The sequence below is a fragment of the Miniopterus natalensis genome, chromosome 5 (assembly GCF_054644295.1).
Source record: "Miniopterus natalensis isolate mMinNat1 chromosome 5, mMinNat1.hap1, whole genome shotgun sequence".
Taxonomy (NCBI): Eukaryota; Metazoa; Chordata; class Mammalia; order Chiroptera; family Miniopteridae; genus Miniopterus; species Miniopterus natalensis.
The window spans coordinates 8,474,835-8,501,209 of record NC_142085.1 but is presented as its reverse complement, the minus strand read 5'-3'; positions in this window follow the sequence as shown (position 1 = coordinate 8,501,209).

Genomic DNA, 26,375 nt, shown 5'->3' with positions numbered 1-26,375 from the left:
AGATTGGTTTTTAGAATTCAAAAAGCCTAGTGTCTCTAACACCCAGACTGAGTCTCTAAAGACCATTCCCCGGTAAATGGATCCACAGGGAAGAGACACCCCACAGGAATGGGGAAAGGAGTTGCAAATCATATATCTGATAGGGTCTGGTGTCTAGAACCACTCAACGATAAAAAGGCAAATTACCCCATTAAAAGTAGACAGAAGGTAGGAAAAGACATTTCTCCGGAAAGATACAAAGGGTTGTCCACCTGGCGTGGCTCAGCGGTTGAGCATCAACCTAGGATCCAGGAGATCGAGGTTCGATTCCCGGTCAGGGCACAGGCCTGGGTTATGGGCTCAGTTCCCAGCAGGGGGCATGCAGGAGGCCGCTGAGCAGTGACTCATCATTGATGTTTTCCTCTCTCTCTGTCCCTCCCCCTTCCTCTCTCTGAAATCAAGAGATATATTTTAAAAAAAAAAAAAGGCCAGTGAGCACTTGAATAGATGCGCAGCATCATTAGTCACTAGAGAAGTGCAGGTCAGACTCACACCGACAGGATGGCCATGATCGAAAGGCTGGACAATCACGTGCTGGTGAGGTGAGGGAAACTGGCCCTTTCCTACATTGCTGGTGGGGAGGTAAACTGGTGTAGCCCAGAGAACAGTCTGGCAGCTCCTCAGAAGGTAAACGCAGAGCTACCATATGACCCAGCAATGCCACTCCTAGGTATAGACCCAAGAGAAATGAAAACCCAGAAACATTTATGTCCCCACAAAAACGTGTACATAGATCCCACAGAAGCACTAATCATAATAACCCAGGTGGGAGCACCTCCAGTATCCCTCAGGAGGTGAGAGGGTCCACCACGCAGTGGAGCAGCATCCAGTCACGAAGAGGAACGAAGCGCTGCTACATGCTACGCCACGGACGAACCCTAAAAACATTACGCGAAGAAGACAAGTTTGATTCTATTTGTATGAAAAGTCCAGAACAGGCAAATTTCCAGAAACAGAGAGTAGATTAGCGGTGCCAGGAGCCTGAGGGAGGGGGAGTTGAGGAGTAACTGCTAATGGGCATGGGGTTTCTTTTGGAGTGATGGGAACGTTCTGGAATTAGAGGTGATGGTTGCACAACTTTGTCAATGTGCTAAAAGTCACTGAATTTAAAACTTTCAAATAACATATATAAAAGGATCCACAGCTCCTCAGCGAAATGGCTGCGGGCAGCTCTGAGGAGCCTGGGACATCATTCCAGAAAACAAGCACACTTTCAAAGACCAGCGTGGCTGTGTGAAAAAGGTGCCGGAGTCAACGCGAAGAGGCTCCCACGGGCCAAAGAGCAGAAATGTGAGCACTGCTGAGAATAGCGCATGTGAGGGCTGAAACTCATCACATTTATAAAAATCCATAATGATAATAAAAATCATAGTTAAAAAACCCACCAAGTCTGCCAATAACCAAATATCTGCAAGAACGCAGAGCCTGGGTCCTGCACACACCGCCGTGGCTGTGCAGACGGGCAGGGCCGCCTGGAAGGCAGTGTAGCATCACTGGTAAGCCCGAGGCTGCGACACCCCGCAGCCCAGGAGTCCCACTCCCAGAACAGAGCCCGTGGGACCGCAGGCACATGTTCCCCCAGCCACGGGTAGAAGAACGTTCTGGGCAGGATTTTCACAGTAGCCACAAGTCAGAAACAACCCTGACTTCTGTAGACAGCACACCGGAGAAGTAAAACGTGACGTATTCACATATTGGAACAGTAGGCAATGCTGAAAAATGAAAGGACGCCTAGACACACGGCAAAGAGGAAATGTTAACTGAAGAAAAGCCAGACATTAAATAAAAATTCTGTTCATTGAAATTCAAAAAGAGACAGAACTATTTGGGTTTCGATGCATATTTATGTCGTAAAACCAGAACCAAAGCAGCTAGTAACCCTGGCTATTTAGAATGGAGGCTCCCTCTGGAGAGGGGGGCTTGTGGGGTGGCCTTTGGGAGCTGTGGCAAGTCTCTATTTTTGACCTAGACGGTGGCGACTTGGGTGTTGACTTTTTATTAATTTATTAAAATGTATAAACTGTTTTATACATTTTTACATTTTAAAAATGGGAATAAGACACTCACTGGTTACCTTTGGGGTTGCTAGAGCACAAACTCGTTTCTCTAAAAATTGATAAAGGGAAAGAATGGAGCTTTTGTCCTAGTGTAGGCAGCATATTTCAGAATAACAAAGTAGGTTATTCTCAAAGGAGAGGCAAAGTTCTGCCTGGCCAGCGCGGCTCAGTGGTTAAGTGTCAACCCATGAACCAGGAGATAGCAGTTCAATTCCCTGTCAGGGACCAGGCCCGGGTTGCAGACTCCATCCCCCATAGAGGGCCTGCAGGAGGCGGCCGATCAATGACTCTCATCATTAATGTTTCTCTCTCTCCTTCCTTCTCCCTTCCTCTCTCTGAAATCAATAAAAACATATTAAAGAGGAAAAGTTCTTTACAGAAATATAACTAATGCAAAGATCACCATCTGGTAAGGAGAAAAATGTGACTGAAATCAGAAGCTAACCTGCAGTAAAGGTGGGATGGCCACAGCCCTTGGGGCTCCCCATCTCTCCCAGGCCCTGCACCCCCGCCCAGCCACCGTTGGAGGGCCTGATTCCCTGCAGACTGCTGCGCTCCAGCCATGCGGCCAGCCTGCAAGCAGAGTAACCCTCCACTGGCCAGGCCAACAGGGAGATGGGCTTATTGGCATGTGCTTCAAATGCTATTTTGTGTCCAAACTTTGTACAAATATTCCTGGAGTTCTACCAAGTGGGGAACAGGCCCCCCTCAGTGCAGCCCCTGGAATGAGTCTCTGGTCTGAGGTTGGGGACAGAGCCCAGGCCTCCAGTGCCCTGTTCAGAACAGCCTGGGGGTGGGACAGCCACGGGCTCCTGGTGGGAACAGGGGTCTCCGGGAGCTGGAGCTGACGCAGGCTGGTGCGCCACGCCCATTCTCCTGCCTTGCAGACCCCCATCACCGCGCAGCGCGGGGGGGCCTCCCCACCCTTACATGCCCCAGGCGGCAATGCTCTGACTTGGTCTCCCCCTGTGGGGCTTGCCTTGGCCTTGTTTGGGGAGTGGTCAGTGGGAAGAAAGTCTGCTTTGATTTGCCATCCTGTCCCCGGCCCTGCCCAGGGGCTCCTGAGCCAAGCCAGCATTGCAGCTGACCAGGCCAGCTGGTATGAGGGGGGAGGGGCCCCCAATGCCCAGGCCTAGCCGGGGGGCAGAAGGACCCACCCAGCCAGTCAGGGCCAGTGACAAAAGGGCTGGGAAGGGAGCAGAGGCGGAGACTGTGGGCCCTGTAGGGTGCGGGAGGCCTCCATCCGAGGTGCCCCGTCTGGGGCAGGGCCAAGTGGGGCAGGTGAGATGGCAGCCGGTCACCCAACACTCAGGGAGCAGGCAGCGGTGGCAGCCTGGTGTCCGATGGAGCCACTGATAGAGGTGACACCAGATATCCTGCTGTGGGCAGGGCCGGGGGGAGGGGAGGCAGGATGGGGAGAACCAAGTTCAGAACAAGGTTGAATCCCAGCTCTATCACACACTCAGTGAGGGGCCCCGGCCTGCAGCCTTAAACCCTCTGCTGCCCCATCTTACCCACCTGAAAACGGAGGGCTGTGAAGATGAACTGATGGACAAGGTGCCTAGCACAGTGCCCAGCACATAGTAAGTGCTCAACAAACTTCACAGGTTGTCATCATGGAGTTGGGCTCAACAGGGGTGAATAGGGTGGTGGACAGCTAAATGCTGGACAGATCCACAGACTGGAAGCTCCAGGGGGTAGGACAAAGCCGTTCATTCCCCACCGGATGGCCAGTGCCCAGTTCAGTGTGGGCACAGCACTCAATACCTGTTTGTTGAATGAATGCATGAGAGTAAAACGATGAACCAGTAGTCACTAAGACAATCTCTCCACCAGTCAGTGGATCCCCAGGAAGAGCCTGAACTCAAATCCCAGGTCTGCCTCTTCCTGCCTGAGCAACCCTAGGCAAGTCATTGCCTCCTCGCCTAGCAAATGGCAATAATAGTAACTAATGAATACCTTCCTCATAGGTTTATGGCAGGGCTCAAAACAGAAAATGGATATGGAAATGCAGGAAGTGCTGGCGGTGTCCCTTATCGGACGGGGCACCCCTGCCCCAGCACTGCAGGTGCGGGCTGCCAGTGGCTCAGTCACCCCCGCGTCCTGAGAGGTGGCACTGGCTTGTGTGTGAACTGCCTGGGAGGTCATGCCCCCTCCTGGACACAGCCTGATGAGGGGGTCCAAGGCCTGGCCACTTGCCTGGAGGAAGGACAAGCCTGTGGTGCTTGCTGCTCCCAGCTCGCCGTGGGCTGAGGCTAGAGCTGGACGTCCGCTGAAGGCCGCCCCCCCAGCGGCTCCCTCACCCAGCAGGCGCCTGGCTCCCTTCTCTGCGTACCCGCCAGATAAATCACCACCCAGGGATCCCTGTGCTGGACTCTGCTTCCAGGGACTCCAACCTAAGACTTGTGAAGTGAAGGCACAAGTATGGTGGGGTTTTATTTTCCAGGAAATGCTCCCGGAAGAGGAGCTGGCAGGCAGCACCGCGAGAGGAGGTCCACAATGCGGGCAGGGTCCTGCTCCGCCCTCGCCCTCGCGGGACCCAGTGCGGGCAGGGCGGCCGACAGAACCAGCAGGACTGTACCATCCGGGATGTGCAACTGCTCGGGAGGAAAACCAAGCGGGGCAGGGGACGGAGAGCGCCGGGGGCTACTGCAGATGAGACCCTGGGAAGGCCTCTCTGAGGAGGTGACAGGGCAGAGATGTGAACACCGTGAGCCAGGCAGGCCTCTGAGCCCGGCACAGGGCACAGCAGTGCAAAGGCCCTGAAGCAGGAGGATATCTGATACATCCAAGAAATGGCCAGGAGCCCAATGAGGATGGAGTGGTGTGAGAGGAGGTCAGAGGTACTTGGGCAGCCACACCACTCAGGGCCTTGTGGGCTGTTGTAGGACTTTTGGTAGGACTTTGGGCTCTATTCTGAATAAGAGAAGTCATTGAAGTTTCGAGCAGAGGAAGGACGTGACCTCATTTAGGTTTTAAAGGGATCTCTTTGCCTGCTGGGGCAAGGAGGGGGGCAGGGAGACCAGGCAGAGGCTGCTGCAACAGCCCAGGAGAGCGACAGTGGGGTGGTGAGTGGTCGGATGCTGGGAGAGTCGGGAGGACTTACTCATGACTGCAAGAGGGGTCAGGAGGCGGGTGACCCTAACTAGCAACTTACAGAGGGGACCGAGGAACATGTTAAACTACAGCACAGGGAAGCAATCAACAAAATCCAGACTTGGGAGATTCTACAGGACAAATATCCTGGCTTCTCCGATAGATAAATTGCCAAGGAAAAGGAAAAGACAGCCGTGGCCGGTGTGGCATCATCCAGTGCATCGAGAGGTCACAAGTTCGAGTCCCGGTCACGGCACATGCCCGGTTGCAGACTCGATCCCGGGTAGGGGGCGTGCAGGAGGCAGGCAATCGATGTTTCTCTCTCTCTCCCCCTCCCTCTCTAAAATCAGTTTTTAAGATATTTTTTAAAAAAGAAAAAAGATAAGAAAAGAAGCCCTAGCTATTTTGGCTCAGTGCTTACAGTGTCGGCCGTCCAGTACTGAAGGGTCTCAGGTTCAATTCTGGTCAAGGGCACATACCTCAGATGCAGGTTCCACCCCCGGCTCAGTCTCCACGTGCAGGAGGCAGCCAATCAATGTGTCTCTGTCACATCGATATTTTTCTCTCTCTCTCTCCCTCCCCCTTCCACTCTCTCTGAAAAGCAATGGAAAAAATATCCTCTGGTAAGGATTAAATAAATAAATAAATAATTTTAAAAATAAAATAAAAAGATGGAGGGGAAACTGTGGACTAAAAGAGACTTAAACATATCAACCAATTGCAATGTGGGGACCTTATTCCGATGTTGACTCAAACAAACAAACAAACAAGCAAACAAAAGACGCGTCTGACAACCGGGAATGTGAATGCTGAGTGGCTGGTTGACAGTGTAAAGCAAAGGTTACTTCTTAGGCGTCATAACGGTATTGTGGTTACGGTAGGAAAAACCTTTATCTTGATATATTTGTGAAGAAATGGTGGCTGGGATGTGGTTTGAAGTATTATGGGAAGGAGAGGGTAAAATGAAATGAAACTGGCCCGAGTTGATAACAGCTGAAGTTCACTAATAATGGGGTTCATTATTCTAGTCTCTCTACTTTTATAAAGGCTTAAAATTTTCCACAATAAAAAGTTAAAAAGCAAAGGACAAAAGAAGAAGCTGAGTCCAAGGGAAGGCACTGAATGGGCCAAGGACCCTCTGTGAGCCAGTATCACCCTGGGTCTCCAGACCCCCAGACCATGCTCCTGCCCGGCCTCAGCTGTCACCTCCCTGGAGGCTGGTCAAGGCTGGACCCAGGGATAGCTCGTGTGTCCCTGGGGAAGGCCCAGGTAGGGCAGAGGGGGCTGAAGGATGCTGGGCCTCCGCCAGACCCTGCAAGAGGCAGGGAGAGCCCTGGGCCACTGCACCAGCAAGTCCAATGAGTAGGGTCATCTAAAGCATCCGCATCTGCCCCACCAGCCCCTTTTCCCACTTCCTCCGAGTCCTGCGCTGCTCTCCCCTCCAGCCCCACGCTCGCCTCTCACATTTCAGCTCTGCATCTTCGTCCCTGCTGTCACTGCCTGGAAGGCACCTTCCACCTCTCGACCTACCATCCTTTCCTTCCTTGCGTGCCTCCAGCCCAGTCTCTGGGAGCACGCCCGCCTGCGCTCCGAGACAGGGACCATGTCCACGCCCAGCCAGCGGCGCTGGGCACAGAGGGGAGGAGCAGGGCCTCTGGGTCCAGGCTGCACGGCTGTGGACCTGCCTCAGCCACTTACGTGCAGTGCGACCTCAGGCAAGTCACTCGACCCGTTTCCACATCTATAAAGTAGGGATAACCTCGTAAGTTACTGAAAAGACTGAATGAGGTAATAAGTATGGCTATATGGAACAGTGGACCTCAGGCCCGTGGCACCGCCTCCAGGCCCGCCTCCCTCCCTTGTGCCCCCACAGGACATCCCAATGTCACACACACATCGTGGGTGTTCAGTTACCACTTTCCTGAACGCTCAGCTTCTGTGAGGCTCCTTCCGCAGCCCTCCTGGTACCCAGACTTACCTTGCCCCCTTCCCATCCCAGCAGCTCTCACCCACCCCAGGATTGGGAAGGGGAGGAGAGGAGAAACGGGAAACCAGCCACAAATAAAAGCCCTTTGGCCCTGCCGGGTGTGGATCAGCACTTGAGCGTCGACCTAGGATCCAGGAGATCATGGTTTGATTCCTGGTCAGGGCACATGCCCGGGTGTGGGCTCGGTCCCCAGTCAGGGGCGTGCAAGAAAGAGGCAATCGATCAATGATGACTCCCTCATCATTGGTGTTTCTATCTCTCTCTCCCTCTCCCTTTCTCTCTCTGAAATCAATAAAGATATATATTTTTAAAAAAACAACTCTTCGAACCCAAGTGGCAGCCTCTGACTCAAACGCCAGATTAGGGGAATGCAATTTAAGTGCTCTTTTTTTTTTTTAGATTTTAAAGAAAAATCTCAGGTATTATCAAGTATAATTTTAATTATGTTTTTACCAGGAATGATGTCTGTTGTATAAAATGCAAACAGCACAGGATGCTGAAATACAGAGGAAACACCCCCTCTTGCCTGTACTTGGACTCCCAATACCTGGCCAGAGGTAAGCTCTGATGACCATCGGGTCCACTGCCTTCTAGATATTTTTATGCAATATGAACACAGAGATATATGTGTATTTTTTTAATCTTCACCAGAGGACATTCTTAGAGAGAAGAAGGAGCTGGGGGAGAGAGAGAGAGAAACATCCATTGGTTGCCTTCCGTATGTGCCCTGACCGGCAATGGAACCAGCAACCTTTTGGTGCACAGGACAACACTCAACCAACTGAGCCACTCTGGCTGGGCTAAATATATCTGTATTTTTTTTTATTTTATTATTATTATTTCTTAAATATATCTTTATTGATTTTAGTGAGAGAAAGGGAGAGAGAGAGAAACATTGATGATGAGAGTCATTGACTGACTGCCTCCTGCACGCCCCCTACTGGGGATCAAGCCCACAACCCGGGCATGTGCCCTGACTGGGAACCGAACCTTGATCTCCTGGATCGTAGGTCGATGCTCAACCACTGAACCACGCCAGCCAGGCAGGAATATCTGTATCTGTATTTTTAAATGGGATCATGCTACATCCTGTTCTACCAAGTCACTTGCTTTAAATAGACGATATGTTCTGATTGTCTTTCCACCCTGGTACTGAGCTCTGCTCCGTTCTTTGCTCTCAGTGTCCCCAGAGCCTAAAGCAGTGCCTGCTGCACAGAAGATTCACATCAAGATCACTGACTGCAAGAAAGAATGAACCGCTGCTTAAAATCACATGGTCTGGAGAGGGCCTGATTATGTCACCGCCCTCCTGCTGGACATTTAGCTTAACCACAGTGACCATCCCCACTGAAATCTTTTTGTCCCCTACTAAGAGGGAGTCTGTAGGAGAAATTCCTGGACGAGGAACTGCCAGGTCAAAACTTTAGTGGCTACTGACAAAAAGGTAGAGCTGACCTGTTCTCCCAGGCTGATGTGTGGGTTCCAGTCTCTAATACAGAGGGCTTTATTATGACAAAGACTTTTATTTCTCAAATGGATTAACCTTATTTAGTGACTCCACCCTTGATCATCAAGTCTCCTTTTGTCCCTCCTGAATAAATAAGAGGATATATCATTTCATTATTTCTGAGCAGCACTAGGGAACCAAAAGCCACAAATGGGGAGCTACCTCTAGACAGAAAACAGAAACAATTACAGATGCAAAAGTTGAAACATCTCATTAATTTCTAAAAATGGACTTTTTTTTTTAACTGTCAAATTCAAACAAGTATCCATTGACCCCTGCCCCATACAAAAAAAGAGTAAATTAGGAGCCCTGCAATCCCTCCCTCTCTCTCTACTCCTCCCCATCCCAGTCTAGGGGGGCCAGATTTAGCAAATAAAAACACAGGACACCTAGTTATGTTTGGCTCTCAGAGAGGCAACAAATGAAATTTTTAGTACAAGTGAGTCCCCTCTTGGGTAGTGAACACTATCTGTTGCCCCAGCTGCTGGGAGTGCTGGGAGCACATGACCCTCAGCTGGCAGCCCTTTAGGGGCTACTGCTGCTTCGAGCTCTCGGCCGAGGGCACACCCAGTGCCTGATGGATGTTCAGGTCTGCAGGCTACACCATTCTAAGCACATTCCTCTCTAAAGGGCCCCTCTGGCCCAGAGCATCCAGAGGGTCCCTGATGTTTCCTGTTGGACCAGCATCTGAGGTCAACTTGTCCCTCTGGCCATCCTGCGTCCTTCCTCTGCTGTTCACAGGTGAGGCTCGAGGGACTCCCCACACACACACACACACACACACACGCACACTAATGCCTGCACCTGCTTCCTGGGACCCTGATCTGCCCCACCGGCCCCCAGTCCCCAGCTTCCCCTCCAGTCCACTGGGCTGGAAACCAGCCACAAAGTGCCCACAGTGGGTGGGTCTGGTGCTAGCTAATGGGTTTTCTTCATTTGGCCTTCCAGTACATTCTAAAATTTCTACAACAAACATGTATCACTTTGGTAATTAGACAAAATAATAAAAGCTTTTTTTTTAAAGCAAGCAGCCCTCATCCACCTGGCAACACCCCTTCCCTCCCCCATTGCTCCCACCTGCTTCCCCAGGGCAGGCTCCCGAAAATCAGCACCCCCCAAATGCTCCCCCCTCCCATCCTGCTAGGCCCACAGGCACTTTCACTTCTCCACTGAAGGCTTCTACCACCAGCTCGTCCCTGCTGGGGGGTTATATGCAAATTTATGACCGGTTCCTCATCTCCTACTGGGAGAAGAAAAATGCTGTATGAGTCCTAAGACTGGTGAGGAGAGAAAGGAATGGTGGGACCAACATGCACTTGCACAAATGCAAGCTAGGACTACTGGGTGCCAGGCACTGCGGGTGCTGCGGACAGGACACAGACCCTGCCCCCATGAGCTTCACAGCCTAGGGGCAGGGGACAATAATGAAAAGCCCCAGAGGCTTCTGTGTGAGGGGAGGTGAGCAGGGTGTGTGGGGAGCTCCCAGGCCAAGCCTAAGCTTTCTGGGGGGAAGAGAAGACTCAGGCGATCCCAGAGGTGAGAAGGAGTGTGTGAGGAGGACAGAGGGTGTTCTAGAGGCCTGCAGGTGAGAGAAGAGCAACTTGTTTGGGGAACTGAAAAGTTTAGAGCAGCTGGAGGGCAGAAGGAGGGTGAGAAGGGAGAGGAAGCCCAGGCAGGGCCACATTAAGGAGACTGCACTTTGTCCTCAGGGCAATGGGGAGCTATTGAAGGATGCAGAGCAGAGGAATGACAGGCTCAGATGTGCATCATATAAAAATTGCTCTCCTGCTCAATGAGACCCATTGATATGGGTGTTTTTATTCATCCACAACCGTCACAGTCACACTTAATCATGCACATTCTGCCAACTGTGCGGGGACTGCAGCCGCGGAGCACCTGGAGCCTGTGTCTCCACAGGTAGAAACATCCCCAGCAGCTAGGCCCACAGCGCTCTTGATGTTGCACTAGGGGATGGAGGCTTAGAGCATGGACTCTGGAGACTAAGGTCAAATCCTTGTTCCGCCCTTTCAATCTATTCGACCCTGAACAGATAACTTATCTGTGCCTACGTCTCATTTTTAACATGGGCATATTAACAGTAGCTATATCACTGGCTACTGAGGATTGAATGAGTTAAAAATACATGGGACAGGCCCTGGCACGTGGCAAGCGCTGCAAACGTTATTTTTACTGCTGCTACTGCACCCTCCCCTCAGTCCCTGGGGCCACCCACCTTCGGGCACTAACTAAAACATCCTCCACTTGCCTCCCTCTACCCCAGAAGCACCCCTCTCTTACTCTCTCCATTGCTCGGGGCCGGGACAATGCCAGAGAGGAGGAACCTATGGGCTCTACGACAACCAAACACGCTGACCTGGGTCTGGGGCCTTTCCCAGCTCCCTCAAGCCAGGAACTGAGTGTCACCCCTGGCTCTGCTGCTGACCTTCTCTGGGTCTCAGTCTTTCCCCCTTTAAGGTGAGGACAAGAGCAGCTTGCAGATGTCCTATCAGCACGGCTGTCAAGGAGTAGCAAGGGCTGGGGGAAAGCTCTGCAAATGTCCAAGTCCGCCACAGACATGCGAACCTGGGGTGGCAGCCTCTTCTGTCCTGTGGTTGTTTTCCTCCACACAATGGAGTCACGGGGTTTGCTCAGAGCTCACTATGAGGACCCCAGAAGCTGAGGATGGCCTGGGTTGGGGCTTCCAAGACTCCCTAATGCTGACTGGGATTTTCCAAGGGTTGGGATAGAGAGACAGACCTCTGGTCTGAGCTGAGCACCCCAGGAAGAAAGTGCTAACCCAGGGGCCGAGGAAAGCTAGACCTTCACCCAGGGCTTTCCACCAAGCCTGGACAAGCCAGGGCACTCAAACCAGGTCCTAAAATGACCCTCTGGAGACTGCAGCATTTATCTCCAAAGCCACAGCTGCCCACTAGCTCCAGGTCCAGGAAGGGCCTAAATGTGACTGTCTTGTTTTCCGTGGCTCTTTGGTCCTAGGGAATGGAAGGAAAACCCAAGAGGGGGCTCATCCCTCTCCTTCAGGTTGCCAGCTATTTCCCAGAGTTCAAGTTCATTCATTTACTTATGCCACAAACATTTACTTGGTGCCAGATCCTGGTCAGGTGCAGGGTCCATGACAGAGATGAATCAGACAGGTTTCTACCCTGAACGTCTAGAGAGCAACAGACAAGACATAAGAAGCCAAACCACAAGGCAGACTAGGTCGGAGACGCAGGGCAGGAGGCGAGGCTCTCACCTGGGGCATCAAGGAAGCTACCTGGAGGGGGTGGCTTATGAGTGGTGATTGGACATGTGATGGGAAGGCCAGGTAGGTGAGGGATAGAACCTCCAGAATCACTGACAGTTCTCTTTGCACCCCGCTGTGCTGGTGCCAGGGCAGTGTGGTTATTTGTGGTTATTTGTGGTTATGCCCCAAGAAACGCGGCCACGTGTGTCACTGCACGTGGGGTGCAGAGCAGGGTGGTGGGGGTGGGGGCAGCTGGGGCTTGAAGCTGGTTCGGGCCAAGCCCTGGGGTTTGCCACTGTGTCCCCCACACCCTGATGACCTTTTAACGTTTACATGGCCTCCTGAGAAGCAAAAATAAGGGGGGGGGGGGACAAAAGGCATCAAACGGCCTGGGGAGGAGGGCAGTGCCAGACTGACCGTGGCTTCTGCTGGATCTGCTGGCCATTTAGGGTCACCTCCTTCTCCTCTCCCCCCTCCCAACCCAGCTGTGGGGGAAGGGGCCGAGGGACAGAAGGAAATATCTGCAGTTGTAACCCAGACAGGGCATAGGGCACATCAGCTGCTGTGCTTCTCCCCAGCCCACTCTGATCCAGAAAGGCCTTTGCGCCAAAGCTGGCACCAGCCCACCCACCCCGCTGGTACCTGAACACCCCAGGGCTGGGACCCCAGGGGCCTGGGTCCCAGTTTACCAAGGAACCTATTTCCTGCGTTTTCCTCTGGATTAAGGCCTCCGCCGCCGCCAGCTCCTTCTCCCAAAGGGCCCACGGCAGGGGCATCCTGGCACTACCTGGGGGCTGTCCACCAACCCCCGGCGCTTGCACAGCACCCGGCCGGCGCTCGCCTCTCCCCAGGTGACTGCCCCATCCCCCGCGCTCCCGCCGGGAAGCGGCCGGTCTCCGCGCCCCCCGCGCGCCCGCACTCCCTACCTGGCCCTCCCCGCCTTCCAGCCGGCGCCAGGCCCCTTACCTGGGGCACGAGCGCCCCGCACCAACGCCGGCCCGCGGCGGCCTGGGCCCGGCCTCAAGCCCAGAAGACTTCGCGGGGGAAGAGGCTGCGCCGCCGCCGCGTCCCCGGGATGTCGCCGGGCTGCGGGGAGGAGGAAGGTCAGAGCCGAGGCGCGGGCGGGGGGGGAGGGGGAGGCTGCGCAGATGCGCGCAGATTAGGGAGGCATTTTTAGCGAGCCAATGGCGGGCGGCCGGGCCGGCGTGTCTGCGCAGGTGGAAGGGCTGCCGAGGAGGCAGCAACCCGCTCCGCCGGCCTCCGGGGGAGCCCCCTGCCCCGGCTCCCCCGCGCCCCAGCTCCCGGGCCGGCGCCCTCCCCCAGGGGCTGCTCCCAGCCGGGACAGAGGGGCTCTGCGGCGCCGGGTGCAGGGAGCAGGGAGCAGGGAGCAGGGAGCAGGGAGCAGGCAGCAGGCAGCAGGGAGCAGGGTGCAGGGAGCAGGGAGCAGGGAGCAGGGAGCAGGGTGCAGGGTGCAGGGAGCAGGGAGCAGGGAGCAGGGTGCAGGGAGCAGGGAGCAGGGTGCAGGGTGCAGGGAGCAGGGAGCAGGGAGCAGGGTGCAGGGTGCAGGGAGCAGGGAGCAGGGAGCAGGGAGCAGGGAGCAGGGTGCAGGGAGCAGGGTGCAGGGAGCAGGGAGCAGGGAGCAGGGTGCAGGGAGCAGGGAGCAGGGTGCAGGGTGCAGGGAGCAGGGTGCAGGGTGCAGGGAGCAGGGAGCAGGGAGCAGGGAGCAGGGTGCAGGGAGCAGGGAGCAGGGTGCAGGGTGCAGGGAGCAGGGAGCAGGGTGCAGGGAGCAGGGAGCAGGGAGCAGAGCGCAGGGAGCAGGGAGCAGGGAGCAGGGTGCAGGGAGCAGGGAGCAGGGAGCAGGGTGCAGGGCGCAGGGAGCAGGCAGCAGGGAGCAGGGAGCAGGGATCAAGCAGCAGGCAGCAGGGAGCAGGGTGCAGGGCGCAGGGAGCAGGGAGCAGGGAGCAGGGAGCAGGGAGCAGAGCGCAGGGAGCAGGGAGCAGGGAGCAGGGAGCAGAGCGCAGGGAGCAGGGAGCAGGGAGCAGGCAGCAGGGAGCAGGGAGCAGGGTGCAGGGAGCAGGGAGCAGGCAGCAGGGAGCAGGGTGCAGGCAGCAGGGAGCAGGGTGCAGGGAGCAGGCAGCAGGGAGCAGGGTGCAGGGAGCAGGGAGCAGGGAGCAGGCAGCAGGGAGCAGGGTGCAGGGAGCAGGCAGCAGGGAGCAGGGTGCAGGGAGCAGGCAGCAGGGAGCAGGGTGCAGGGAGCAGGGAGCAGGGAGCAGGCAGCAGGGAGCAGGGAGCAGGGAGCAGGCAGCAGGGAGCAGGGTGCAGGGAGCAGGGAGCAGGCAGCAGGGAGCAGGGAGCAGGGAGCAGGCAGCAGGGAGCAGGGTGCAGGGAGCAGGGAGCAGGGTGCAGGGTGCAGGGAGCAGGGAGCAGGGTGCAGGGTGCAGGGATCAAGCAGCAGGGAGCAGGGAGCAGGGTGCAGGGAGCAGGGAGCAGGGAGCAGGGTGCAGGGAGCAGGCAGCAGGGAGCAGGGAGCAGGGAGCAGGCAGCAGGGAGCAGGGTGCAGGGAGCAGGCAGCAGGGAGCAGGGAGCAGGGAGCAGGCAGCAGGGAGCAGGGAGCAGGGAGCAGGCAGCAGGGAGCAGGGAGCAGGCAGCAGGGAGCAGGGAGCAGGGAGCAGGCAGCAGGCAGCAGGGAGCAGGCAGCAGGGAGCAGGCAGCAGGTTGCAGGCAGCAGGGCGCAGGGAGCAGGGAGCAGGGAGCAGGTTGCAGGCAGCAGGCAGCAGGGAGCAGGCAGCAGGGAGCAGGCAGCAGGGAGCAGGCAGCAGGGAGCAGGCAGCAGGGAGCAGGCAGCAGGTTGCAGGCAGCAGGGCGCAGGGAGCAGGGAGCAGGGAGCAGGTTGCAGGCAGCAGGGAGCAGGCAGCAGGCAGCAGGCAGCAGGCAGCAGGCAGCAGGCAGCAGGGAGCAGCTCCCTTGCTCGCCCCTCTGCGCCCCTCCTGCAGGCGCGCGGTGAGCCCGGGGTGGTCGCTCCTCTCCCTGCTCGGCCCTTTCCCCACCTCCTCGGACTTTCCTCCCGCCCTGTCCTTCTGTCGGTTTCTGTTTTCTCCTAATCCCCAGTCTTCTGGTATGTGCGGGTGCGTTTAGGGGGTATGTGTGTCCGTGCCTGTCTCTGTGCCCCTTCTCCCCTATCAACCCACCTATAACCCTCCCCCCATCAGCTTCGCCCAGAAGTGCCCCGGTTACCCTACGGAGCAGTCACTAACTCTCCTGCCCTAGTTCCAGCTGGACCTACTGTCACCAAGGCCGACTCCAGGCCATCTTCTTGGGGCTCTGTGTGACTGACTCTCAGCGGGCCTTCATTCGTCCTGCCTTGAACCCTGAATGCTGCCCGGAGCTGAACACTGCAGGGGCCTGGGGCAGCTCTCTTCACTACTGCAGAGACTGCGAGGGGTTGAGGATTCATTCAGCATCTATCCACCCAGGGCCTACTGTGTGTCAGGCACTGGGCTACAGCAGAGCACGAAACAGACCAAATCTCTGCCCTCAGTTCTCCGTTGTGACAGAAGACAGATGTTAAATAGAATAAAAAGTGCATAGAGTATATTTGAAAGTGGGATGCAGGAAGAAGGAAAATAAAGCTAGGGAAAGAGAGGGTGTTCAGGGCGAAATGAGGTCCCAGCTATTTGTGGGGAGTGGGAATAGCTGAATCTGATTAGAAGCCCCTCAGGTCAGCACGCAGACTCTAGTTTGCCACAGACCTATTGTTTGTACCTGGGGTGGTCACACATTTATATTTCCTGCCTTCCTCTCCATGTCCCCTCACCAGAAGCACTGAAATTCATAACCCCGATGGCCCAGGGGAATGCCCATGTGCAGTATTTATTGATTCAACAAGAATTCTCCGAGCTCTCACTGCATGTTAGGTGTTAGAGCCTGGAGAAACTCGTCACCTAGTTAGGGAGGCTAGATGACAGCACCTACCTGAAGGATGAACAGGAGAGCCAAATGAGTGGACAGTGTTCTGGAGGTGAGAGGGCTTTGGGTTAGGGCCATTCTGGAAGGCTTCCTGGAGGAAGCAGCAGTCCAATGGGGTGCTAAATGATAGCTGGGGTTCTGATGAGCCACATGAAACAGGAGGTAGGGAAGGATTCCTGGAAGAGGCCAGCAAAGCCAGGGGACACTTGGTACAGGGCTGGGGCTGGGGTCCCGAAGCATTTCTGGACACCCTTCATGTAAGGGGTATGCTAGTGTCTGGAAGTCCTACCTCCATCCCCACCTCAGAAGTTTCTGGTCTCAACTGCCCTCCCCTCAACCTGAAATGTCCCATTGCCCCAGGAGAAGGCAGGATGAGCCTGGGGCAGGGGGTGGGGAAGAGAATGAGGCAGGCTTCACTCAGTTGCTTGTTTGCTGGAGAAAAATGGGCATGTTGCTTAACCCCTCTGAGGTTCAGCCTCTTACCTTAATAGCTGTCTGACAACTTTCTCAAGTAGTTCCCTCATCTGGAAAATGGATGCAGCAACGGGTTGTGTGAGCATACACAAGACAATCTAGGTGAACTGCTTAGTACATGAGTGCTCGGTTAATTTTGTTGTGTTTATTACTATGGCAATTACACTTGCCTAGAGGGTTGTTGGAATTAGACAAAGGGTGTAAGGCACCTAGCAAAGTGCCTGGAACCTAATAAGTATACAATAAGTAATATCTATTATTAGCATTAACTACATGCACCCCAAATATCTGTGAAATTCCCCTTTAAGAAAGACAGAACTTTCTTAAAGTGAAGAGACTAGTTCCCCAAGAGGCTTTTAAAGTGCAATCTAGCATGGATAGACTAGACTCCCTGCCCTCCCCTACTCACATTAGCCCGGCTCAGTGTGTCATCAGGGCTTTGGTGCAGATGGAATGGAGCCCGGGACTGGTAACTTTTCAGAAGGCAGTGAAGTCCAGAGCACAGGGACCCCGGCAGGGGGGACACTTGGTGTCACTTGGCAGCCAGGCATTTGGTGGAGGGTGGCAAGAGTGAGACGAGCTTGGACATTCACAGGGAAGGGGGTCGCAATGTGGAGGGTTAAGAGAGGCTGGAGGCTAGAGGTTGGCAGAAACTGGAACCACTGGGGCAGTAGAGGGAGGGTAGTGAGAGGCTGAAGAGGCAGCTGATAGAGGGAGGGTCGGGTGGTAGGGAGAGGGGGTGAGGGAGCAGACAAGCTGGGCTTATTCCATCTGAAGTTGAGGTTGGCTGGCATTGAATTAAAACCTTAGCAGCCCCAAGCCCAGAAAAAAAATCACAGTGGAAAACACACACACACACACACACACACACACACACACACACACCCCTCCCCATCCCAAATTAAATGTTATTTCGGAAATTAACACCAACTTCCATGCTTCCTATGATTGAATTAGCTTCCTCCTAGATTTTCTGATTGTAAAACTCTCGTTCAACAAAGCTGACCTATCCCCTCCCCCTCTTACTGTTTATGCCCGGTCCAGAGAATAAGACTTTCTCTCATTTGCACAGAGCCTTTCACTTTTCAAAGTGCTTTTCACATCCCCCCCCCCCCAGCAACTCACGTTTCTCAGTCCTGCTAAGTTCTGACCCATCTGGGGTTCCATGGGACCTCCCTCCCCACTCCGAGCCCCAAGCCACCTTTCCATCGGAGGCCTCCGCTCGCCGTGCCATGCGGAGCCAGGAGGCAGCCAGCCCATCCCGGAGGACTTCCAAACGCAGGCAGGACAGAGAGGACACCGGCCTGAAGGGCAAACAACATTGAACGAGTGTGGGATCAACCGATCAATAATGAATAATGGATTGGTGATTCACGTCGCATGTTTAGCCTGGGAGAGGTGGAAGGAGGTGGGGAGGCTTTGGATTTCCTTTTGTTCCATCCAAGGTGGAAGGCTGCAAGGAGGTGAGGCTTTGAGGAGTTTCTCCATTCTCACCACGTCTCTGGTTGGGAAGAAAGGCAAAAAGTGTGCCCCAATTTTGGCAGAGCAGGACTCTGAAGCCGGGAGAGGAAAGGTGCCTCGTTGAAGGTCACACGGCATCAGTGACAGAGCTGGGCTAAAAACAGATCTGACTTCTGGTCAGGTGCTGTCATCACCGGATCCCTCTGCCCCCCCACAACCTGCGCGGAGGTGAGGCAGGACCGAGGCAGGCAGTGATGACCCAGGGCCTACCCCATGGCGTTTCTGAGCTGCCTCCAGCAGCATGCAGCGGGGGAGCTGGACAACCCCAGGGGACAAAAGTACTTTTAGAACAGCCTCACAGCCCCTCTGCCCTCTCCTAATCTTCCCGCTGGCTGGCTTTACACTTGCAAATTCGTTTTCATCACCTGGTGGACAGAGGTTGTTGTCAACTGTGGCCTGAACCCCGGCACCTAGACTGGGGTGTCAGGAGTCTTGGAATTGTGGCTTTCCCTGTCCACGATTCATTCCAAGGAGGATAAAAGCACCCTGAAGACGTATCACTTGACAAGGCCCTCAACATAGGAGGTGCCCAGAGTTAGGGTTCACCCCAGGACATACACAGCCAGTGGCAAACTCAGAGCACTTTTCTCGGAGCAGGCATTTTCTAAGCACTTTACACTTACCAGCCCCACTTACAGACAGGGAAACTAAGGCCCAAAGAGGTTCGGGAACTTGCCCAAGGTCACACAGTTGGTGAGTAGTGGAGCTGGGATTCAAACCCACCAGCCTGGCTCCAGAGCCATGCTCTTAATACTCCGAAAAGAAGCAAACGTTTACCGAGGGCCTCACTGTGCACAGGATTTTACTTAAGCTCAGTTTGTACTCTCGTCTCCATTTTACTGAAGAGGAAACTGAGGTTCATTGGGTCCTTTGGTGAGGCCTCTCGATGTATAAAACGGAAGGATATTTGAGACGGTTCTTAGGGTGTCTGCTCCGGAATAGGCCTCGGTGGCCTGGACACCACCACCACCTAGTGGATTAATACCTTAAATGCAGGCAGAATACCTCAGCAGATGCCAGACGTCAAGTTCAACACCCAATGAAGACTTGGTGTTTTGGTTTGGATTTTTAATTTTGGCATCCTGAACAACAGAAAAGTGTGGCTCACTAATAATGATCTTTTATACTGAAGACATTCGCCATTTGTAATGTCATCCTCAAAATTAATGCCTAGGGCCCGGCCGGGCGTGGCTCAGCGGTTGAGCATAGACCTAGGATCCAGGCGATCAGGGTTCAATTCCCGGTCAGGGCACATGCCCGGGTTGTGGGCTCGATCAATGACTCTCTCATCATTGATGTTTCTATCTCTCCCTCTCCCTCTCCTTTCCTCTCCCTGAAATCAATAAAGATATGTTTTAAAAAAAAATAATGCCTGGGGGGGGGTGGGGAGAATCTGCATGGCGTGCTGAGTTTTTAGTTTTCCGTGGGCTTTCATGAACTGTCTCACTGGAATCTTACCACAACTGGTATTACTCTCATGTCTGCTTTTTAAATGAGGAAATGAGACTTGTCAAGGAGACGTTGATTGAAGAGTAACAGATTCAAGAGTTAAAGTAGCAGGGCGGCCAGTGAGTGGAATACTCATCAAAACGACACACAAAAAACTCAAAGAGAGAATCAAAATTTGACAAAATTTATACCCACAGAATCTGATCAGGGAAATTATACTTGGCAGAAATATGACCACTGTAGGATCTCTAAACAATGAAACTTGAAGTGCTTTCCCCCCCAAAATCAAAAAATTATATGGGATTTTAAAAAATTATTAGAGCCTGGCTGGGCGTGGCTCAGCAGTTGAGCATCGGCCTGGGATCCAGGCGATCAGGGTTCGATTCCCAGTCAGGGCACATGCCCGGGTTGCAGGCTCAATCCCCAGTGGGGGGCATGCGGGAGGCAGCCGATCAATGACTCATCACTGATGTTTCTCCCTTTCTCCCTCTCCCTCTCCCTTCCTCTAAAATCAATAAAGATATATTTATAAAAAAAAAAATTATTAGAGGCAGGCCAGTGTGGCTCAGCTGTTGAATATCAACCTAGGATCCAGGAGATCGCAGTTCGATTCCCGGTCAGGGCACATGCCGGGGTTGTGGACTCGATCCCCAGTGGGGGGTGTGCGGGAGGCAGCGGATCAATGACTCGTTCACCATTGACGTTTCTGTCTCTCTCTCCCTCTCCCTTCCTCTCTCTCAAGTCAATAAAGATACATTTTTAAAAAAATTTTTTTAGAGAAAAATTGATCCCGGTCACAATAATCTCAGCAAGGTAAAAATCAAACTGCATGCCATAGAAAATTGCTCAGAGAATTATCTTTTCTTAATACCATTCACTCCAGAAAATATTTTCTCAATGAAAATTGATAATGGAGAGAAATCTAACTAAATTTTTATATTAACAATGGGGTCAATAGGCTAATCCATAGAGGTGGGAAGTAAGTTAGTGGTTGCCAGGGGCTGGGGAAGGGGAGGAGGAGGGGTGACTGCTACAGGATATGGGGTTTCTTCCGGGGGAGATGGGAGTGTTGTGGAATTAGATAGTAGTGATGGTTGCACAACCTTCTGAATATACTAAATGCTACTGAATTGCATGCTTTAAGACGGTGAATTTTATGTTATGTGAATTATCTCATGTAATTTATGTGATGTGAGTTATATATCAGTTTAAAATTTTTTAAATAAAACGGGGTCAAAATTTTCTCTTTTTTATTCTCTCTCTTTTTTAATATGTCTTTATTGATTTTAGAGAGAGGAAGGGAGAGGGAGGGAGAGAGAGAAACGTCAGTGATGAGACAGCCATTGACCGGCTGCCTCCTGCACGCCCCCTGCTGGGGATGGAGCCCGCAGCCGGGCCTGCGCCCTGCCGGGGAATCGAGCTGCGTCCTGGATCCTAGGTCGTGCTCAGCCGCTGAGCCGCGCCGGCCGGGCCCCTACTCTCTTGATAGTGTCCTTTGATGCATGAAAGTCTTAAATTTCGATGAAGTCCAATTTATCTATTTTTTCTTTTGTTGCCTCTGCTTTTAGTGTCATATACAAGAAATCACTGTCAAATCCAACGTTATAAAGATTTGTCCCTATGTTTTCTTCCGAGCGTGTTCTAGTTTTAGCTCTTACGTTTAGTCTTTGATCCATTTTGAGTTCATTTTTATACATGGTGTTAGGTAGGGGTCCAACTTCATTCTCTTTCCCGACACAATTTGTTGAAGAGACTGTCCTTCCCCCATTGTGTAGTCTTGATACCCTTGTCGACAATCGTTTGTCCACATCCTCAAGGGTTAACTCCTGGGCCCTCTCTTCTGTTCTGTTGGTCTCTACGTCTGTCTTGGTGCCTGAATCATGCCGTCTTGAGCACTGTTGCTTTGTAGTATGTTTTGAAGTCAGAAGTATGGGATCTTCAACTTTGTTCTTCATTTTCAAAATTGTTTCATCTCTTTGGGGCACTTGAGATTCCGTTGGAATTTTATGATGAGTTTTTCTATTTCTGTATAAAAGGCTGTTGGGCTCTTAATAGGGATTGCACTGAACCTGCTTGTGATGAAGCCTCTTTTCTTACCTCTCTGAGGCCACCTGGCCTGGCCAGGGAAAGCCTGCACAGCCTTGGGCCCAGGCAGTCCTGTCTCTGCCATTTGCTTGTGAGATGAACCTGGGCCCTGGCTGACCCCTTGGGCTCAGCTTTCCCACCTGCTAAATGGAGCAAACAGAGGTCACTTGCTGTGTTGTCAGATGGACTGTCAGTAATGTGAGAACCTAGTGGGCACTCCACCAATGGTGGGGAGTTTGCTCTGCTATTCATGTAGGCACGTTCACCTCCTGAAGGAAAAGATATTCCTCCTGGGAAATCAGGATCTTCACTGGAAGAGAGTTTGGCGCTTTCTGCTGGAATAGTCCCTCACCCTTTTCTCACTCCAGCCGAATCTGCAGTAGGCCAAGGGGAGGGCAGCTGGGAAGGCCACAGAGGAGCTGAGCTCCGTCTGCCCCCTCACCCCACTCTGTCACCTTCGCCCACCTGCATCTGATTGAGCCTAGTCAGGAGCTGAGGACCCAGGCCCTCCTTGGAGCACACCATGCCCTCCACAGCCACTGACTCCAAAGACGAAGAGAAAGCAACAGTGGTGGCTGCGGAAATGCTCAATGACAGGCAGAATCCCTGTCCCATTCCCCCAAAGTTACATCCTTCATTCAGATTACTTCACCATCTTATTTTTAGTTGTACAGTAGTGTTGAGTATATTTACATCGTTGTGCAATAGATCTCTAGAACTTCTTTCATCTTGCAAAACTGAAACTCTATACCCATTAAACACTAATTTCCCCTCCCCCAGCCCTTGGCAACCACCTTTCTACTTTCTGTTTCTGTAATTTTTGACTACTTCAGGCACTTCATATAAGTGGAATCATACAGTATTTGTCTTTTTGTGACTGGCTTCTTTTACTTAGCGTGCGTCCTCGAGGTTCACCATGCTGTAGCATGTGTCAGCATTTCCTCCCTTTTCAAGGCTGCATAATATTCCATTGTATGTAGACGCCACATAGTCTCTATGCATTCACTCGACGATGGACACTTGGGTTGCTTCTGCCTCTTGCTATTGTGAACACAGTCACGCACCACATAATAACAATGATGGCAGTCCCCTCAGATTATAATGAGCTGGCCCTGGCTGGGTAGCTCAGTTGGTTAGAGTGTCCTCCCGACATGCCAAGGTTTCAGGATCCCGAGGCAGGGCACATACAAGAAGCAACCAACGAATGCATAAATGGATGGAACAACACCTCGGTGTTTCTCTCTCTCCCTCTCTTTCTTAAAAAAAAAAAAAAAAAAAAATTAAAGATGAAAAAGGAAGATTTAAAAACAAAAAGATTATAATGGAGCTGAAAATTTTCTACAGCCTAGGGACGCCACAGCCATCCTAACTTCGTAGTGCTCCGCACCCTCACGTGTTTGTGGAGATGCTGGTGTGACAAACCTATCTCGCCATGAAAGAATAGCGCCTACAGTTATGTACAGTGCAGAATACTTGACAATGAGAATAAACGACCATGTTACTGGTTTATGTGTTTACTATCCTATGTGTCCTGTGAGCATTTAGAAAAACTTGCTGTAAAACAGCATGCCATGTTCCGCTGGCAGCGGCCTCTCTTGATGGCATAATTTCACTCGATTTTAGTCTTGTGTGGTTTTGCGATGTCCAACCTTTCCCATCTCATGGCACAGAAATGAATTACTAAAATTCTGCAGCAAGCCCAAAAATACATTTGCCAATCTGATGAAAAATAGGTATAATTGTGATTCATTCACACAGGACGGCTCTTGTTGTGTTGGCTGTTGTCATTTTTTATGACAATCTGAGGGGAAAGAGGTCAGTGCCCCTGACCCTATAATAGTCAGGTTTTGCATGTTTTAAAAAGTTTGTGGCTCACGGTTGAAAATCCCTGCTGCAGAGGCCTGTAGCCAGGAGCGATGGGCCGTAGTGAGCCGCCGGGTGTGCAGGGCCTGCACTCCCTAGGTCCGTGCAAGCGCACTCTGTCATGTTCGCGCAGTGACAAAATCACCTGAGGACAGGCTTCTCAGAAAGGACCCCGTCGTGATGCTGCGTGTGACTGTAATGCCACAGTGAGCACGAGGGTGTAAATAGCTCTAGGAAACTCCGCTTTCGATTCTTTTGGGTGCACACCCAGAAGTGGAATTGCTCGATCATATGGTAAATCTATTTTTAAATTTTTGAGGAATATCCATACTGTGTTCCAAGGTGGCTGCACCATTTTACATTCCCGCCAGTGGTGCCCCAGGGTTCCAGTTTCTCCACATCCTCGCCAGCACTTGTTGTTTTGTGATTTGTTTTGTTTCTTATAGTAGCCATCCTAATGGGTGAGAGGTGGTATCTCGTGGTTTGAATTTGGAAGTTGATGTGTTTTTTTGGTGTGGTTTTTTTTGCTGCAGAAAGCTTTATTGTTTCCACTTGGCCCAATGCAGGGAGAGGGCTCCAGGGTGGTTAAGAGAATGGCTAGGGTTTGGGGGAAGGCTCAGGTAAAAGCCGGGCACCAGGGGAATGCAGAGGGGCCCTCAGAGGCCTCTGGGCTCCAGTGCTCCTAGTCTGCTTCAGGGGGAGCCTTTCGGAGAGACCCTTGCCCAGCCCCGCCTGGGGGAGCCAGCTGCCGAGGTGAGTCAGGTGGGCCCCGTCTTCTGGATGAGCTTCACCTGCTCGCCCAGGGAGCGGTTCTCCAGGAATCACAGAGCTGAGGGTCTGCGCGGGCGGAACCCAGGGCCTGCAGGTCCAAAAGGGCCTGCCTCGGGTCCCTCTCCAAGGCCGAAACAGAAGCCCAGAGAGAGGGAGGTGTAGGAGGCCCGCAGGTGCAGGCTGGCCAGGTGGTTGGCGGCAGCCTCCACCTCAGTGGCGTAATTCTGACGAATTTGGGAGCTCACGGTTGCTCAGCAATAAGGAGTTAAGGTTGGAAAACCGTGTTGGCTGGTCTCGGAGGCTGAGGACGGCTGAGGTGGTTCCAGAGGTGGTGACTGGAGAAGACGTTGGAAGGCGGTCGGAGGCTGGAAGAAAGGGCGTCCCTGGGTCTGTTCCGTCCAAACACTGTTGAAGCAAGAGACAGATCCAGGACCGCCGAGGGCACTCTGGAACTTGACATTTTTTAAAGCTCCCAGGTGACTCCCAGTGGGACTGGGCTAAACTTTGACTGTCAGAACGCTAAGGTGCTTCCCAGTTCAAAACAACTCCTTACACACAGCCAGGGCGGGCAGACCAAGCAGGAGCCCGGAGAGAGCAGCGGCAAGGGGTGCTGACCCCCACACCCCCACACCCTCTGCTTCTCCTGGCACCAGGGCTCACCCTGAGCCTGACAGGGAAGATATTTGGAGAACTCTGGCAGGTGAAACTCCCTGTTTCTGCTGCTTCTTTTTTTTTTTTAGTGGAAGGGGGAGAGAGAAAGAGAGAGAGAAACATTTATGTGAGAGAGACACATCGAGTGGTTGCCTCTGCACGCACCCTAACCAGGGCCGGGGATCGAACCTGCAACCAAGGTACATGCCCTTGGCCGGAATCGAGCCTGAGACCCTTCAGTCCAAGGGCCGACGCTTTAACCACCGAACCAAACCTGCCAGGGCTATTTCTGCTTCTTAAGGATCAAAGATTCTGCGTGTGGAATTTGACTAGGGAAAGAAAGTCAAATCTTCACCTTGAAAAGAGGAAGTCAGGTACAAAGGACAGCTGGAAAGGCTGAGGGCCGGCTCTCCGATCGAGACAAATTCTCCTGTGCTGCTGAGGAAGTGAGCTGCCATATGGCCTCATTCTTGCCAGGGCTCCCAGCCAGTCCCAGAAAAAAAAGCTGAGGCATCAGAAAGGAAAATGCCTGCCCTTGTGTCCATCTGAATGCCAGGGCTCCAGGCTGGGTCTTGTCCCCACACTCAGCCAGGAGGCTCAGCCTGCACACGCAGAAACTGCAAGGTGGGAACAAAGTAATGAGTTTTGGAGTGGCCCTGGCATGCCGGATAATCAGTCTTCCCCTTCAGCAGACCTTGCCCTGTGGGCTGCAAGGAGCTACTGTGCCAGGCAGCTCCACTAAGACTCAGGCAGAGGCCGGGGGGGGGGGGGGGGGGGGGGCACAGCCTGGATGCTCTGAAGCGGGCCTTCGAGCCCCCGCAGTCCAGGCGCATTGCTGATTCGCGCCTTCCTCGTGTTCCATCTGGCCCTGCCTGGCAGGGCTCCCGGCTTGACTTACCACCGGCAGGGCCATATGTCCTGCCATCCCTCAGAGGGCCTGCAAGTGACGGGGTGGGGAAGAAAGAAGAGAGCTAATTCCTTTCCACAGCACTGGCCCTGCAGGAGGAGGGCCCCACCCATCCCCATGCTCCCAGGCCCAGGTGCACTCTCCAAAGCTGCCCACGGTGAAGACCAGGAGCCACCCCTCCCTCCTCGATCGCCCCACCCCTCAGTGACAGTGACTGGGCAGGCTTCCAAGTAGGGATGGTAGCTCTTAGGCTCTGGGTCAGACAAGCCTGAGTTGGGATCTCCAAGGCTGGCCCCATCCAACCCCCTCGCTGCACAAAGCTGGGGGAATCAAGAGGTGACGTCTGTTCCCTTCCCCTTGAATGTGGGCAGGTCTGTGACTCGCTCTGACCAGAAATGCTGCGGGAATGGCCTTTAGGAGACCTAGCAGTTTCTTCTTTTATGGGAAGCCCTAATTAAATTTTAAAGAAGCTATGCCCGGCCGGGCGTGGCTCAGCGGATGAGCGTCGACCTAGGATCCAGGCGATCGGGGTTCGATTCCCAGTCAGGGCACATGCCCGGGTTGTGGGCTCGATCAATGACGCTCTCATCACTGATGTTTCTATCTCTCTCTCTCCCTCTCCTTTCCTCTCTCTGAAATCAACAAAGATATATTTAAAATAAATAAATAAATAAATAAATAAATAAATAAATAAATAAAAATAAAGAAGCTATGACGTCTGGAGCCACCATGTGGAGACAGAGAGGCCAAGCGAGGAA